At 43.3% G+C, this 15,107-nt stretch overlaps 1 protein-coding gene across 2 annotated transcripts in view; it reads right to left on the reverse strand.

Annotated features, from left to right (window-relative positions):
* Msra (methionine sulfoxide reductase A) overlaps positions 1 to 15,107 on the reverse strand; it is a 324,019-nt gene that overhangs the window by 112,739 nt on the left and 196,173 nt on the right. The window lies entirely within an intron of this gene.

Raw genomic sequence — 15,107 nt, forward strand, 5'->3', positions numbered from 1 at the left:
TGTGTACTTATAACTGTCAAGGTCATGTTCTTCCTGTTGGCCAGTCTCAGAAGCATGTAGGAACAGGGCCCCTCCCACACAACACAGTCTCTGTATTCAAATCTGTGCACTCTCTCTTTTCTGTCGCCTTGTGCATGATAAAGAATTTGGCCTTGTCCAAAGAGAGGTCTGACCTTTTTTCTCTTGGTGCCTGTGAGAAAAACTATGAGATATCCAGTAGAAAAGAGGCTGTTCGCAGTGGACCTTAGGATGAGGTGAACTATATACAGCAGTCTTAAGGTAGGACTGACCATGCAGAAAGAACAACCATGGGGCCTTTGGTTGGCATGCTTTTAGCTAACCTGGAGGCTGACTCCAACCACACTGGGGATCACTTTGTTGATCATGATGGCTGGTACCTGCATAAAATCCTGGGACACCAAAGCTTAGGTAGGTCTTACTGATGCGCAATTGCCATGCATGGATGCTGGAGATTATCCCAGCTCTGCTGGAGAAAGATCAGAAGTCTGTGGAATCCACCCCAACACTGCACTTTGCCTCCCTGGCTGGCCTGGAGCCCTGTTGTGCCCTGGTAATAAATCATGACTAATCTTGCACTGAATTCTGATGGTCCTTCATGCAAATGGCCAACAGTGAGATAGTCTGGGGAGGACTCTGGACTTAAGCCTCAGGCCAGAGCGTCCACTTGCATGAGGGCTTTCTCACTTCAGTTGTGTCTGACAGCAACTCCCTTTTACAAACCAGACAGCCAAGATACACAGAAGCTTAAAACATATGCCCACTGACTCCACACCCAGGGGCTACTTGCTGTGTCAAAGGAGACTGAGCAAGGCAAACACAGAAAGTCTGAGTCCAGAAAAGGAATAGGATTTCTTGTTCTCTCTATTATTTTAATATGTAAATTTCTTTTTGATTATAGGAACAATGTTTATGAATAATGTTAAGCTGAGAAGATGTAAGAAACGTTAGAGGAGAAACAAGGAGCAGGTGAGACCACGCACTACCATGAAAGTTTGAGCAAATGGCACTTGTAATGACACTTCATCAGGTCGTCCGGCTATGTCGTCATTGTTTCTTATCACTGGGCATTTACACAGGATCCTATTTCTAACCATGGACATAAATATTTTCCCACACTTCAGAGGCATCTCTAGCTGCAGCTGACTAACTGGAATTTCTGAATCAACATTCATAAATATTGAAAGATTTCTTAGTGTCCAGTGCCAAACGTCTCTTCAGTAAAGCTGGCCACATTTTCCTTCCCCATAGGCACCATGAGGACTGGTCTCCCTCACTGCTGTGGTCTTTTTAATCTGCAGCATTCATAGCTGGAGGAGAGGGTTCTGCTGCAGTGGGGGTAGTTTCATGTTACTGAAGTAAACACTGAATCTCGTGGTGTTGGCCAATTTAGCTTTTGATTTGCCCTAATGTTTGTCATGTTCTTTTTTTCCCATGAGCTATTAGTGGATATTATAATAAAATTTTATTATTAATTGGTTGATCCATACAACTTTATTCCAATACCATAGTCATAGAATTTAGCATCTAAGCAGATTTTATATTTGTTTATTACTTTTTCCATTTTCATGTGCATGGGGTATGTATGTGTTTGCGTTTGCATGTATGTGAGTATGTATTGTGGGCGCATCTGCATGGCTGTACATGCAGAGGCCAGAGGTTGATGTCTGCAATCACCTGATTCCTTTTCTGCCTTATTCATTGAGGCAGGATCCTGCAATCAAACACAGAGATTGCCAATGTCAATTTGCTGGTCAACTTTCTCTGGGGATTCCTGCTTCCACCTTCAGAGTAATTACAGTGAGCCACCCTGCCCACCCAGCATTTATATAGGTTCTGCTGATCCAAACTATGGACTCACACTGCACTGCAATCACTTTAATCATTGAGCCTTTTCTCAATCCTGTAAGTAGACTTTATGCTAACAAATCTAAAAGGGGAGGCCATGGGGAGCTTAGAAGATTCAGCATGCATGATGGTGATGCCAAAACACTTTTGGTCTATTACACATCTGATTTAATCATTTGCAATGTCAAATGAATGATTTAACTACTAAAGTGATTTGTAACTTGATAATATGAAAAGCATTAACAGTCAGGGGAGATGGCCCAGTGGTAAAGTGTCTACTTCATAAATGGAAGGGCCTTGGTTCAGATCTCAGGCACCCATATGAGAGAATTTGGCATGGTGGCTCCTATCTGTAATGAATGCTAGGATGCTAGTGGTATGGACAGGTGGCTCACTAGAACTCATCGGCCAGTTAGCCTGGCCAAATCAACCAGGAGAGACCCTGTCTCAAAACACACTGTGGAGAATGACGCGGGAAAACATCTGATGTTGTCCTTTGACCACCACACACACATACATGTGCACACACCCATGAATACATCATGAACTACAAATACACATATGCACACACATACACAAAGCACTTAGGCCCTCTGAATGTTAAAAATGGTAGCCATAGGTTATAAACATGACAGACATATTTGGTGTGAAAAGCCTTGAAACCCAACAAGGTATGTAAACCAGAGATGCAAGCAGATGCCTCACATAGAAAGCAGTAACTGTACTGTGATGTTAAAAAAAAAAGTTCAATATTTTTATGACTGAATAAAGCAAATAAATGCACGCTGAAATATTAGGCTACCATCTTTTATTTATTACCTGCGGCGAAACTGCTTGAAAGTGTGCTGGTGATGCTGAATGGACAGTGACCTGCCTCACATGACCCATGACAGGGGGAAAAAAAGACCAAGCTATTTTAGAAAGGTCACTTGCGAATGTGGAAAGATCCAAGAAGATGTTTGTGTACTTCGATCATGTGACCAGAAATGCAGCTTAAGAGTGCGACCCTCCAGGAATGGGACGATACCCAAATACCATGAAATGTACTCTGCCATCTCTACAATGGCAGAGTAGTGTGAGAAACGCGTATTTGATTAAATGTTACCATTTTGGCTACACATAACAGTGGCAATCATGCATGCCATCATACTGTATATGCTTTTTGGTGGCTGGCTTATTTCATTTGGCATAATGTCTTCCAGTCCATCTAGCATCTATATATGCTAGAAGGTCTTTTTTTTGTCTCATTTTGTGTGTGTGTGTGTGTGTGTGTGTGTGTGTGCGTGTGTAAACTACACAAACCATGTTTAGTTTATCCATTCATCCACCAATGGACACTTGAGTTGCCTCTGCCCTTTCCCTTCTATTAACACAGGATACAAATACCAATATTTATTGGTGCAAAACAGACACTGCTTCCTTCACAGATGAGCAAGCCAAGGTCTCTTTACAAGTTTTCTCACAGAAATCACACCTCTAGGAAGCAACAGGATCCAAGCCCACCAAGTTTTAAATGGAGGTAAAGTATTTGCCTATCCAGTTACACCCAAGGAGAGATTTTAGAACAGAGGAGCCTGAATCCACTAGGAGACAGCAAATGCCACACAAACAGTGATTTATAGGAAAAGTCACAACTGTGTGGCAATGGATACTCACGTTCAAAAAAAAAAGTGTCTTCTTTTGTGATAGCAATGTGGGGTCAGGAAGATTTTTTTTTTTTTACTAGTGTGTGGGGAATGGTAGGGGAGGTGAGAGAGTAGGTGTGCACACGCCAGGTCGCGTGTGTGCAGGCCAGAGGACAACTCTGTGATGTTGGTCCTCTCCTTCTATATTCTGGGGATAAAACCCAGGTCACCATGTTTTCAGAATAAGCTCCATCCTGTGAGCCATCTTGCTGGCCCAGGAAAAGGAAATTCACTCCCTTGCAAACACTTCTGGCTATGATTGCCACTGACATTATTTGGAAAGAGGCTTTAAGAAGCCTGGCCATTTAAAGGAGACCATCATTCAAGTTCAAGCCCCAATTTGCATTGACAAACAGTGCAGAGGGTGCCCTGGCCAAGCTCACCTTTCAGTGTCTTTCCTTTATTTCTCCAAAGCAAAAATACACACTGCAAAGGATCAAAAGGGTTCAAGGGACTCGGGAGCTTTATGGAAATGCCCCAGCTTGGCAGGAAGGAGCTAATGCGCTGAGCTAATTTCATTCCAGAGGCCAAACTGCAAACACTGTTTTGTGCTTCCTGAGATAAAAAGGCCAGATCTTAAAAATATTTCGAGCTGTGTCTTCACATTCCATCGTGCAAATAGCATGATGGGAGTGATGTGCAAACATGCTTGTTAACAGTTAGCTACAGCACAGCAGGTGGCTTCGCACTGCTGGACAAAAGTATCTTGAAAGGAAAAAGGAGAAGAACCGGGTAGATGCCTTTTCTGATGCCTTTTCCTTGCTCCTCTGCCTGGCCCTCCAGACCCAAAGGAAGGAACATGACTTCAGAGGAGTGGGTGATGGGCTACTGTTGCCTGAAAACTAAGCACCTAGGAAGAGATATTGGAATGTGCACTGGGCAAGGATGGCCAGGGCCACCCAGACAGAGCGGATCCTGGAAGCTTGGAAGCCTGAGTAGCTGGGAAGCCTCTGGGCTATTTAGCAGCTGTTTGGCCTCCTGAAGCTCTTCTCTAGGCCTTGGCTTTACTGTCTGCAAAATGGGAACATTAATAGCTTTGGCTGCATGGGATTATACTTGAGATTAGTTCCGTACTAGATTTTTCCCCAAACCCACTCAGCCTTCATCAAGATGGGGGTACTTGCAGACTCAACATTGTCCTCTTAACCTAGTGATGTGCTCTTCTGCCTTACCCTCCTCACCCCTAAGTCCTATGTGATTCTCTCTTCTCATTATAAAGTGGACAGCTTCCTTGCAATGGGGGACAGCTGTACAAACAGCTCTGCTGTGTGAACATATCGGAACACAGAATGCACCCATATCAACTTTATTAATAATTGTTAGTGTTGTTATGATTAGTAAATTGCTGTTATTATTTTTTTAATTTTAGCATGAGAATCTGTACCCTTGCAAGATTCTCTAGATAATTTCTAATAGTTTGAACCCCACAGATCTGGAGTGAACTCGTGAACACCTTGAGGGACCTGCCCTCAGCCCTGCTTTCCTGCTTTTTGCACTAGCTGTCTCTGTGGTCAGAAGGCACAGGAGGCTCAGAGCCTTCAATGATGGAGGAAACAAAGGTTATTAACTCTTTGTAAAGGTCTGTGATGACAGTGGGGAGCAGGTGGAGAATGGGCACCTAATATTCTCTAGGGGCAATAACAATATAGACAGGTAGCATATGTGCCAAGCCCTGGAGATGAATGGCCCAAGCTGACCCTCACAAATACCTCAAAGCAGGCAACATTATTATTCCCATTCTTTGGGGGAGAAAATCAAGAAACAGAAACCACGATATCTTTCCCAAATATATATAGTGTGAAGAAGACAAGAGTTGAGCCCTGTTAAGATGGCTCAATGAAGCAAGAAATGGGAAGATGGTGAAGATGGCATAATGACTGGGCTCCCATCTCTTAGACTGTCACAGAGTCAGAGGGCATATTCCTTGTGGCTAGAGAAGGTAGGGGTGAGTCCGAAGGAGGGGAGGGATTCCAAGTAGGGTAAAGGGAAATAGGATTGAACTTTTTGTCCAGAGGGACTCTTGGGGTCCTGTCATTGTTAAAGGTCCACAGTTGTCCATTCCCTAGGTACCTACTCCTGTCAATAAGAGACAGGAACCCCTGTGCATCACTTGCATATTGCTTCTGAATCTCTGTGTGTCTTGAAGTATCACTGGCACTCTGAGTGACTGTCAAGATGGATTTTTATTGATAGGAAAATCAAGGCTGCCAGGCAGTGGTGGTGCACACCTTTAATCCCAGCACTTGGGAGGCAGAGGCAGGCAGATTTCTGAGTTCAAAGTCAACCTGGTCTACAGAGTGAGTTCCAGGACAGCCAGGGCTACACAGAGAAACCCTGTCTCAAAAAAGAAAGAAAGAAAGAAAGAAAGAAAGAAAGAAAGAAAGAAAGAAAGAAAGAAAGAAAGAAAGGAAGGAAGGAAGGAAGGAAGGAAGGAAGGAAGGAAGGAAAGAAAGAAAGAAAGAAAGAAAGAAAGAAAGAAAGAAAGAAAGAAAGAAAGACAGACAGACAGACAGACAGACAGACAGACAGAAAGAAAGAAAGAAAGAAAGTCAAGGCTAGGCTCATGAGCAAAAGAGACAAAGAAGAACTTAGCAAGTGGGGGCTGGAGAAATGGCTCAGTGGTTAAGAGCACTGGCTGCTCTTCCAGAGGTCCTGAGTTCAATTCCCAGCAACCACATGGTGACTCATAACCATTTGTAATGGAATCCGATGCCCTCTTCTGGTATGTCTGAAGATAGCTACAATGTACTCATATACATAAATAAGTAAATCTTTAGAGAGAGAGAGAGAGAGAGAGAGAGAGAGAGACCTTATCTTAAGAAAAAATATTAAAAAGCAAAAAAGAACTTAGCAATCAACAATGCTCCCCATCCTCTGTATTGGAGCCCTGGTCTGGCCTCAGGACCCTCCAAGATAGATGTGATCCCTGTCTTATTTTCCCACACTCTCCTGGATCCAGGTCCTCATTTCACCTGATCCCAGATCCCCCATACACAGAGCCTCTAATCTGCAATTTAAAGCCCCTGCCCACTCCCAGGGCCTCTTGATACCCAGCGTTCTCCAGAACCATGCAGAGTCGAGGCCCACAGGAAGAATTTGTACACCGCAGTCCAATGACTTAGCTTAAGGCCTAATGCTGCAGGAGAGCTGTTTTCCCCTGAGGCCACTCGAAAGGTCTCTGTGAGGGGCAGTGCTGCACCCAGAACCCAGCACACAGAAGGTGTTCAAATGATTATTCCTCTCCCAGACCCTCAGCCCCATGGGTCAGCTCTCTGCAGGTAATACCTCCATGCTCCCAGTCTTCAAGTCTGTTCTAGTGCCCCATTCAGGACACAAGGAGCTCCGAGAGAGAAGAGACAGTAACAGCTGCTCTCCCTGCAGCTCCCTGGGACAGGGCACAAGATACAATGTGAATGAACACGCATGGACCAGATAACGAGATGGACTGAATTTTCCCACCACTCATCTAGCCTTCGGCCAGATGGAGGCTCATGAAGACCCCCACCCTGTCCACTAGCCTAATGGCACATGCTATGTATGCATGATCTCCCTGCCCCTGACCTCCCAAATCTAATATGAACTCGCTTCCCATCCTAAAATGGGCATCCTACCTCCCAGAGGACAACGATACCAGATGAACCAAAACAACAATAACACTGTACAGATGGGCCAACAAGATATCTTATTTATTCATTGATTTATAAGCATGAATCAAATCCTACAAAGTCCCACATGCTGGGCCAGGTATTGAGGACTCAATGATGATGAATGGTAATAGAATAACAAGGAACCCCTGTCCCACGGGCATTGCCTCATGTCACAATCTAGGTAAGGAACTGATCTTTTGAAAAAAAAAGACCAGATCTATTTTATTTACCCTGCAGGCCGAAGGAATGGGAGATGTGAGTTACAGAGGGTTTTTTTTCCCCATTAAATAATAACCATTCTTCAATATCCCGCATCCTTTCCCTGCCAACCAGAGTCAGCTGAGCCACAGAACCAAATAAAAGAGCACAAAAAGACCCAGGTGTTTGAAGGGAGAAGACGGGAGAGAGGGTGGATGAATAATATTCCCCTTTCCCACACGAGATTCAAAACACTACTTTTCTCCTGCTAATTAACTACAAAGAGGTAAGGTGTCAGCTCAGTTTCATCTCCAGCTCCCGCCGATAGAAAATGCGATTTCTAACAATGTACTCATTATAAAAAAAAAGTCCTAATACATCAAAATTGGATGCCCTGTGGAGTTCATTATAGGATCTGAGGAGCATCTACGCTGCCATTTTATCTTGGCTTTCTTCCTTTTGTCTCATCCGTCACTTAGAGCGTCCAACGAGAAAAGTAAGCTTTAAAAAGCATCCTATTGATTGAAACATAGGGGGGAAAATCTGTTAGAGTGATTGTATTTAGAAAAAAAAAATCTGGCTGTCCATGGGGAGACGTGCTGGGGAGTTTCAGAATCTGCTGGTGGGTATTTTATGTGGACACGCCATCCTGAGACTCTTCTCTCAGGGGACTGCTATAATGGCAGGCAAATACTTCCTCAGGAAAATCCCCCAAGAATGCAGACTGCGGTTCACTGTAACTTTGGGTGACGCTAGAGGTTTCCTACCACTGAATGTGGAGGTGCAGGTTGGGAACTAGGATGAGAATGGGCAGCTTGCTCGTTTCTGTTTGCAGCATGCTGATTGCAGAGGCAGCCGTCACCGGGTGGGCTGGGTTTACAGGACAGTGAGTGTATGAAGGGCGGATGTGTGGAGTAGCTGATGTTCATTTTGCAGAGCACCACTAACACCTCCCTACCATGAAACAGGTAGGCGATAAGATATTAGCAGACAAGTCTGCCAGGCACAGGCCTTTCAGAGCTTAAAGAACAAATGCAAACTTAACTGGATGGCCTGCTATTAACACAGGTATTGCACACTGAGAAAACAAGATTTTTTTGAACAGATGAGATTAGACCCCTCAGTATGAAATGAGACTGGCGTGCCTGGTCATGATGGTTTCCATGTGGGATACACAAGGAGAGCAGGTCACAACTACAGCATCTAGGTACTTGGGTACTTTTGAGTTCTTAAGTATTTTTATTTTATATATATGAATGTTTTGCTTGCATGTATGTAAGTGTACTACCGACTGTGTGTGTTCTTGGTGTCCTTGTAGACTGAAAGAGGGTGCTAAATCCTTTGAAACTGGAGTTTCTATGAGCTGCTGCTATAGGTAGATGCTAGGAACTCATGAACCCAGGCCCTCTACAAGAACAGCAAGTTCTCAAAACCATCTTCCATCTTCCGTGACACCTTTCAAAACTCATTCTCACCTCTGCCCCTTGACTTTCAACTAGAATTCCAACTGAGGGTACCTGAGGATAGGCCTGGGCACATCCATGACCTCCTTGGGTACGCTATTCAGAGCTGAAAAGGGAACTGGGCATTTTGAACACAAGGCTGTAAACAGTCTCAGAATTTTAAGGGTCTTGAAGGTTACCTACACATTGTATCTTACCCCACTGCACCATCCATCCACACAGGGCACACACTGCTGTGCAAAGTAGCTCATAGCACTGTTAGAATATCCCGGTTGATGAAAATTTTAATCTTTACTGAGTCAAAAATCTACTTCCTTCTACACTGGGGCCAAGTTGTGCCTTTCAGAGACTATTCACCTCTCCACAATGACTCTTCAGAAGGCTCAAGCTTCAAAGCATTGTGGGCTGTTAAGTGGGCACTAACTAGGAGTCCAAAGCCCTACACCTGAGGCTCAGCTGACATTCACTAACTTTCCTTTTAACAACAAGTTGTTTGTCTGTGAAATAGCGAGGCCAATACAGTCTCATCCATTCTGTACTAACTACTGTGTCATAAGCCTTCAAGTACAGACAGGCAATGGAAAGCACTTTAGGAATGTACCTGCCAAAATCGAATCTACACTCCGTCTTCAGTTACTGAATCTATTGCTGTTATCACACGCCAAGAGTGATGAGCCACATTACAATGCAGCTTCATTCCTTCATCCCCAAGAGACTCTAAGATTTAGGATCTGGGTTTTCACAGATGTATTGGTAGGATAAGCTCTTGGGTGAATTTATCTGGGTGAGCTGTTGAGAGTAGGTTTGCAATAGAAAGTGTTTGTGCCCCATGAGGACTAGAAAACAGCCAGAGACCCCTCTGATACCAAGGTGACAAAGAGGACTTGAAACCTAGTCAGGTACTTTTTCATAGTCTTAAAAAAAAAAATCTCAGCTTTGAATAACAGAGGCAAGAAACAGCATCTTACCAGAGGCTGCTATTATATATTATAATCCAGTAGTCACATGCACAGTATGGCCTGGGAGCTGCCTGAAGTCATCCACAATATAACTACCCACACAGCATCGGACTCACATGGCATTTGCTTTTAAAGTTTGTGTGGTGATCACATACTCTCCTAGTTGGCATGGTGCATTGTACACAAACAGCCAACATAGAATATGCCCCGATGATCACAGGGTAAGAATGGTTTTGACTTATTTAGATGTTGCTGTTGTTTCCTGGTGGTGCTAGAGATTGAGCTGAAGTCCCTTTATATGCTCACTTGTACTGAGCTCTAGCCCAGCCCCAGTTTAACTACTTTTAAAAGAAATGTAACTAAAAGCCAAGCCTTCAGATGTATTCAGAACATAGTCCTTCATAGAAATACTATTGGTTGCGTGGGAAAGCTTTGGCTTTTCCCACCTGTTCAGGTCCAAGATCCCTGTTGAACCACAGGGCACACAAATAAATCCATCTGATATTTTATCTCAAAACCATGCAAACCAGATAAGCAACCAAGACTACATCTTTATACATGAATACATAATACATACATACATACACACACACATACACACACACATACATACATACATGCATGCATACACTCACACACATATGTCCTTTAGAATATATGTATAGCCCCAAACCAGGCAATTCTAGGAGCTTAGCTCACTGGGGTGTAATTAAACTTTTCTCAATGACCATGATATTATTCCCATAAACTCCTAGCTATGGGGTAGCCACTAAATTATTCTACCAATGGCTTCCTATAGAGCCAAACTCAGCTGTAACTAGATTGATATTGGGAATCTTTTAGACTTGATTAGTAAGCTTTGATGACAGCTATTAATTAATTTAGGACCCCAAAGACATGTCCTTAGGAGCACACCGAGTGGTTTCAACAATGAAGTGCTGAGAAGTTGTGCCAAGGACATTGGTACTGCAGTGAGAATGTAACTCAGATGAATTCCTTGGCTTCCCTGAGCTTTGTGTCCCTCGACCACAATGCAGTTATAATAAAGATGTCAAAAGGACACAGTGTCAGGATTACATAATCAAACACAGAGGGCACACCATCAGGATTACACACACACACACACACCAAAACACTGGTTTTGTTGACTACCAAGCAGCCCAATACTTAATTTTCTCTACTCCAGCCTCACAGGGTGGGAATTTAATAAAAATGATCCCAGGATGATGGCTAAGGCCACAGTTTACTAAGCCTGCACACAGAAGACTCAAGAAAACAGGATAGCATGAACTAGGCACTGTGGGAATGGTACAGATGATTCTCCAAAGTTCATAAAGGGAGATAGCAGAGAAGGTGCCAAAGAGAAAGATCATCTCTCTGGAGAGTGAAAGTAGGTGTGTGTCAGTTCTATTTCTGTTGCTGTGGTAAGGCACCACAACAAGAGCAGTATGAAGAAAAGAGGGCTCATTGTGGATCACAGTTCTAGAAAGAGGGCTCATTGTGGATCATGGTTCTAGAAAGAGGGCTCATTGTGGATCATGGTTCTAGAAAGAGGGCTCATTATGGATCATGGTTCTAGAAAGAGGGCTCATTGTGGATCATGGTTCTAGAAAGAGGTCTCATTATGGATCATGGTTCTAGAAAGAGGGCTCATTGTGGATCATGGTTCTAGAAAGAGGGCTTGTTGTGGATCATGGTTCTAGAAAGAGGGCTCATTGTGGATCACAGTTCTAGAAAGAGGGCTCATTGTGGATCACAGTTCTAGAAAGAGGGCTCATTGTGGATCATGGTTCTAGAAAGAGGGCTCGTTGTGGATCACAGTTCTAGAAAGAGGGCTCGTTGTGGATCATGGTTCTAGAAAGAGGACTCATTCTGGATTATAGTTCTAGAAGGGCAAAAATCCACTGTAGTGCGAAAGACATGGTGCCAGGGATGAGAGGCATCTGTCCATGCATCAATAGTCCTGAAGACAACAGGAATTGTGTCGAGGCTCTAAAACCTCAAGGCCAGCCCAAGGTGAAGTACTTCCTCCAACAAAAACTCCATCTCCTAAGGGCTCCATAACCCACCCAACAACAACACCAGTTGGGGACCAAGTGTTACATTGAAGCCACGGCAGGGCACAATTTAAACACACAGGGACAGAGTGTGGAAGCCATGTGTGACAAAAATGACAGCACCATGACACCAAGTTGGGACACAACCGAATGGAAAGGATTCTTAGGCAGTTGATCCATTCCAGTTTCTCTGTAACTATGGCGATCACCCATAGGACCCAGGTGCTGGCTCTGTCTGGGTTCTCTTCCCATAGCCATTGGTCACACTCACCAAAAAAGTTTCCATTGTCCCCAAACTTATTTACACCAATTCTTTATCTTTAGTCAAAAAACAACCTATAGAAGAAATAAAGCTAGTAAAGATGTAGAGCTTCATTTCTATTAAAAATCAAGTTTAGTGGTAGAAAAACCCAATCAAAGGAAACAAATTTAAAAAAAAAAAACACTCTCAAGTCAGGTATGAGCAAGACTACATGGAGCCTGGGGAAATGGGTATCAGGAGCTGAGAGGGAGAGAATGATTGGAGAACAGACTGGACGGCAGAGACGGCATCCAGCCTGTGTCACCAGGACTATTTCTGTTACCTCAGACTTCAGCGTCAATGAGGCTGGCCACAGTGAAAGCACAGAATGGACACCTGTATTCAAAAGGACAAACTAGGCTGGCAACTTTGATCTTTGATGGGCATGCTAATGCCAGAAAGCATCTTGGCAAATGAATTTGGTCATTTTTGTCCGGGCTGATAGATACCTATTACAGAGATCATCACTAGAACGCACAACAATTAGGTCAGTGTGACTCTGGAAACAGGAATTTCAAGACACAATGTAAACTGGTTGTGACTTCTGTGGCATGTTCTCTGCCTTGGCCCCTTCTTGAAACTGTCAGTGCTCACACTTGCCTGATCTTGCTGCAGAGGTTGGGAGAGAGGACTGTTTGCAAAGCTTGTTTGTTTTCATGGATGAAAGGGTTTCTGATTAGTACAAATGATAAATTATTACCATTCATTAGCAAGGACAAATGAATTGTTTTAGGTTTCAATGCATCTCTGACATTCACATTTACAAAGGTGGAGGGTTGAGAAGCAGAGACTCTTGTTCACGGCACCATGACAGAACAAAATCACCTCCCTCCATTTTACAGAGAACACTTCAGAGTGGCCTCAAAACCTGAAAAGTAAGTCCCATATTTCTTTGTCCCTTTATCTCAAAAGCATTGGAAATATAATTAGAAATGTGGCGAAGAAGCCTCCACTATTGTGTGTGATGATAAGCTTCAGATGTTTGGCTCCCAGCACAATAATGGCTGTGGTCTTGATCAGCGCCCCTTCACAAAGCAGCCCCTTGCTTCACACACAGGGTGGGGTCAAGGTTTCTGGCATATAGAACAAAGTAGAATTCCCTACAGAGGACCCACTCCACAGAGGCTGGTCATTGTGTAGCTTTGATACCATTTTCCCCCTGTAGCACAAGCCAGAATTGTCCTTTAAAGACATTTCTGTATGTCTCACACTTCCCTGAAGTGGGTTGTACTGAGTGTGCTGGCTCCCACATCCCCAGACCTTCATTGTTCCAGCATTGTGCTCTCAGGACCTGAGGGTCTAAGCTGAGTTTGCTAGTGAACAAGGGCTGCCATGCTGTCAAGCTGTTTCAGCCTAGACTGCTGGCGCACAACGATCCTTGCTGGAAAGTGTTGGATCCATCATCCCAATTCATTTTCATTAAATCCACCCTTTGTGATGATAAGTTAAACTTTCTCAATTGATACTTCCAATGGGGAAGAACAGGAGAGGAGAGAAGTTGGGGCGGGCTGGGAATTGGGGTAGAGGGGATAAGAATTGTCCCATGCAGATTTAAAGGAGGAAACCAGGGTAATTTTAACTTACTGGTGATTTCAGTAGGAAATGCTTTCCCCTTTGGTAACAAATTTAGTGTGATATAATTTGCTACTATATAATTCACCCATTTAAAGTACACAATTCAAAGGGATTTTAGAATATCAAGAGTTGGGCAACTGTCACCACTGTCAGTCTGAAAATAGATGCATCACTGAGAGCTCTTCAAAATGATAGAAAAGGGGAGTTAACCCTCCTACTACATTCTACACGGCTGGTATGATCTAACGTCAAAATCAGATAAACACAGTGTGAGAAAGGAAAGTTAGAAGCTCATTTCATCAATGAACCAAAGTACAGACACCAAATAACAGTAAACCGAGCCGAGTGATACCCATGGGAATGCTAAAATTTCACGCAGTTTAGCTTTGCCCCCAAATGGAATAAAAGTCACCATTGGGCACATTTCATGAAAGTTGATTTTTGAGTGTGTGTGGCAGAGCAGTGCATGATTCAAGAATGGCCCAGGTACCCCTCCCCCCAAAAAATATCTCAGGAAAGGCCTTTCTTCCCAAACGCATCTCTAATGACCACTGTGGCGCTTTGATGGAGAAGTAGACATATAGACCCAAGGATAAAACAGGAGCTCAGATAGCCAGGCAAACAGTAAGCTTAGAATATGACTAAGGCTCTGTGGTAGATCTCTGAAGGAGCTGATTGTTCATTTAAAAAAATAGATCCCTGTATAATAATTAAAACCCAATGCTCTAAATATGAAAGGTTGTTATAAAAGGTAAAAATCTTTGTCTTTTAGAGCCAACAGAGGGGGCTACAAGTGTGATCACGGGTTAGGGAAATATGTTTAGCCAAGATATAAAATGTATAAACTATGAAGAAAAAGATTAAATTTGGAACTTTTGCTTATCACAACACACAATAAAGAAAAATATGTTATGTGCAAAAGTATCAAAGAATTAGCACCCAGAATTTATAAATAACTCTTTAAAATAAAGAAGGGTATAGCAAAAGAAAAAATCTCAGTAGAAGAAAATTAGCCGTATTTATAAATAGGGATTTTACAGATGAAAAATATAAATGGCCAACCAGCACATAAAATTACAATAAACTAAAGGATGCAAATTAAAAGCACAACAAGATGCCATTTGAAACCATAGAATCAACAACAACAGCAGCAGCAACAACAACAAAATACCTCCTGTAAAAGGGACATCCTACCTTGGAATCAGTGGCTGAGGCGACTACAGAGTCCCAACAACCTGGACACCTGCAGACAGACACAGTAACCTATGGACAGTTAGCAGGAGCACCCGTGAGGATGCAGCCACAGAAGGGAACGTGGAAATAATCTTCACCAACCTGTGGCAAAGTGCAATTTTG

This window comes from Mus caroli, unplaced genomic scaffold (assembly GCF_978045245.1).
Source record: "Mus caroli unplaced genomic scaffold, Mus_caroli_1 scaffold_12, whole genome shotgun sequence".
Classification (NCBI taxonomy): Eukaryota; Metazoa; Chordata; class Mammalia; order Rodentia; family Muridae; genus Mus; species Mus caroli.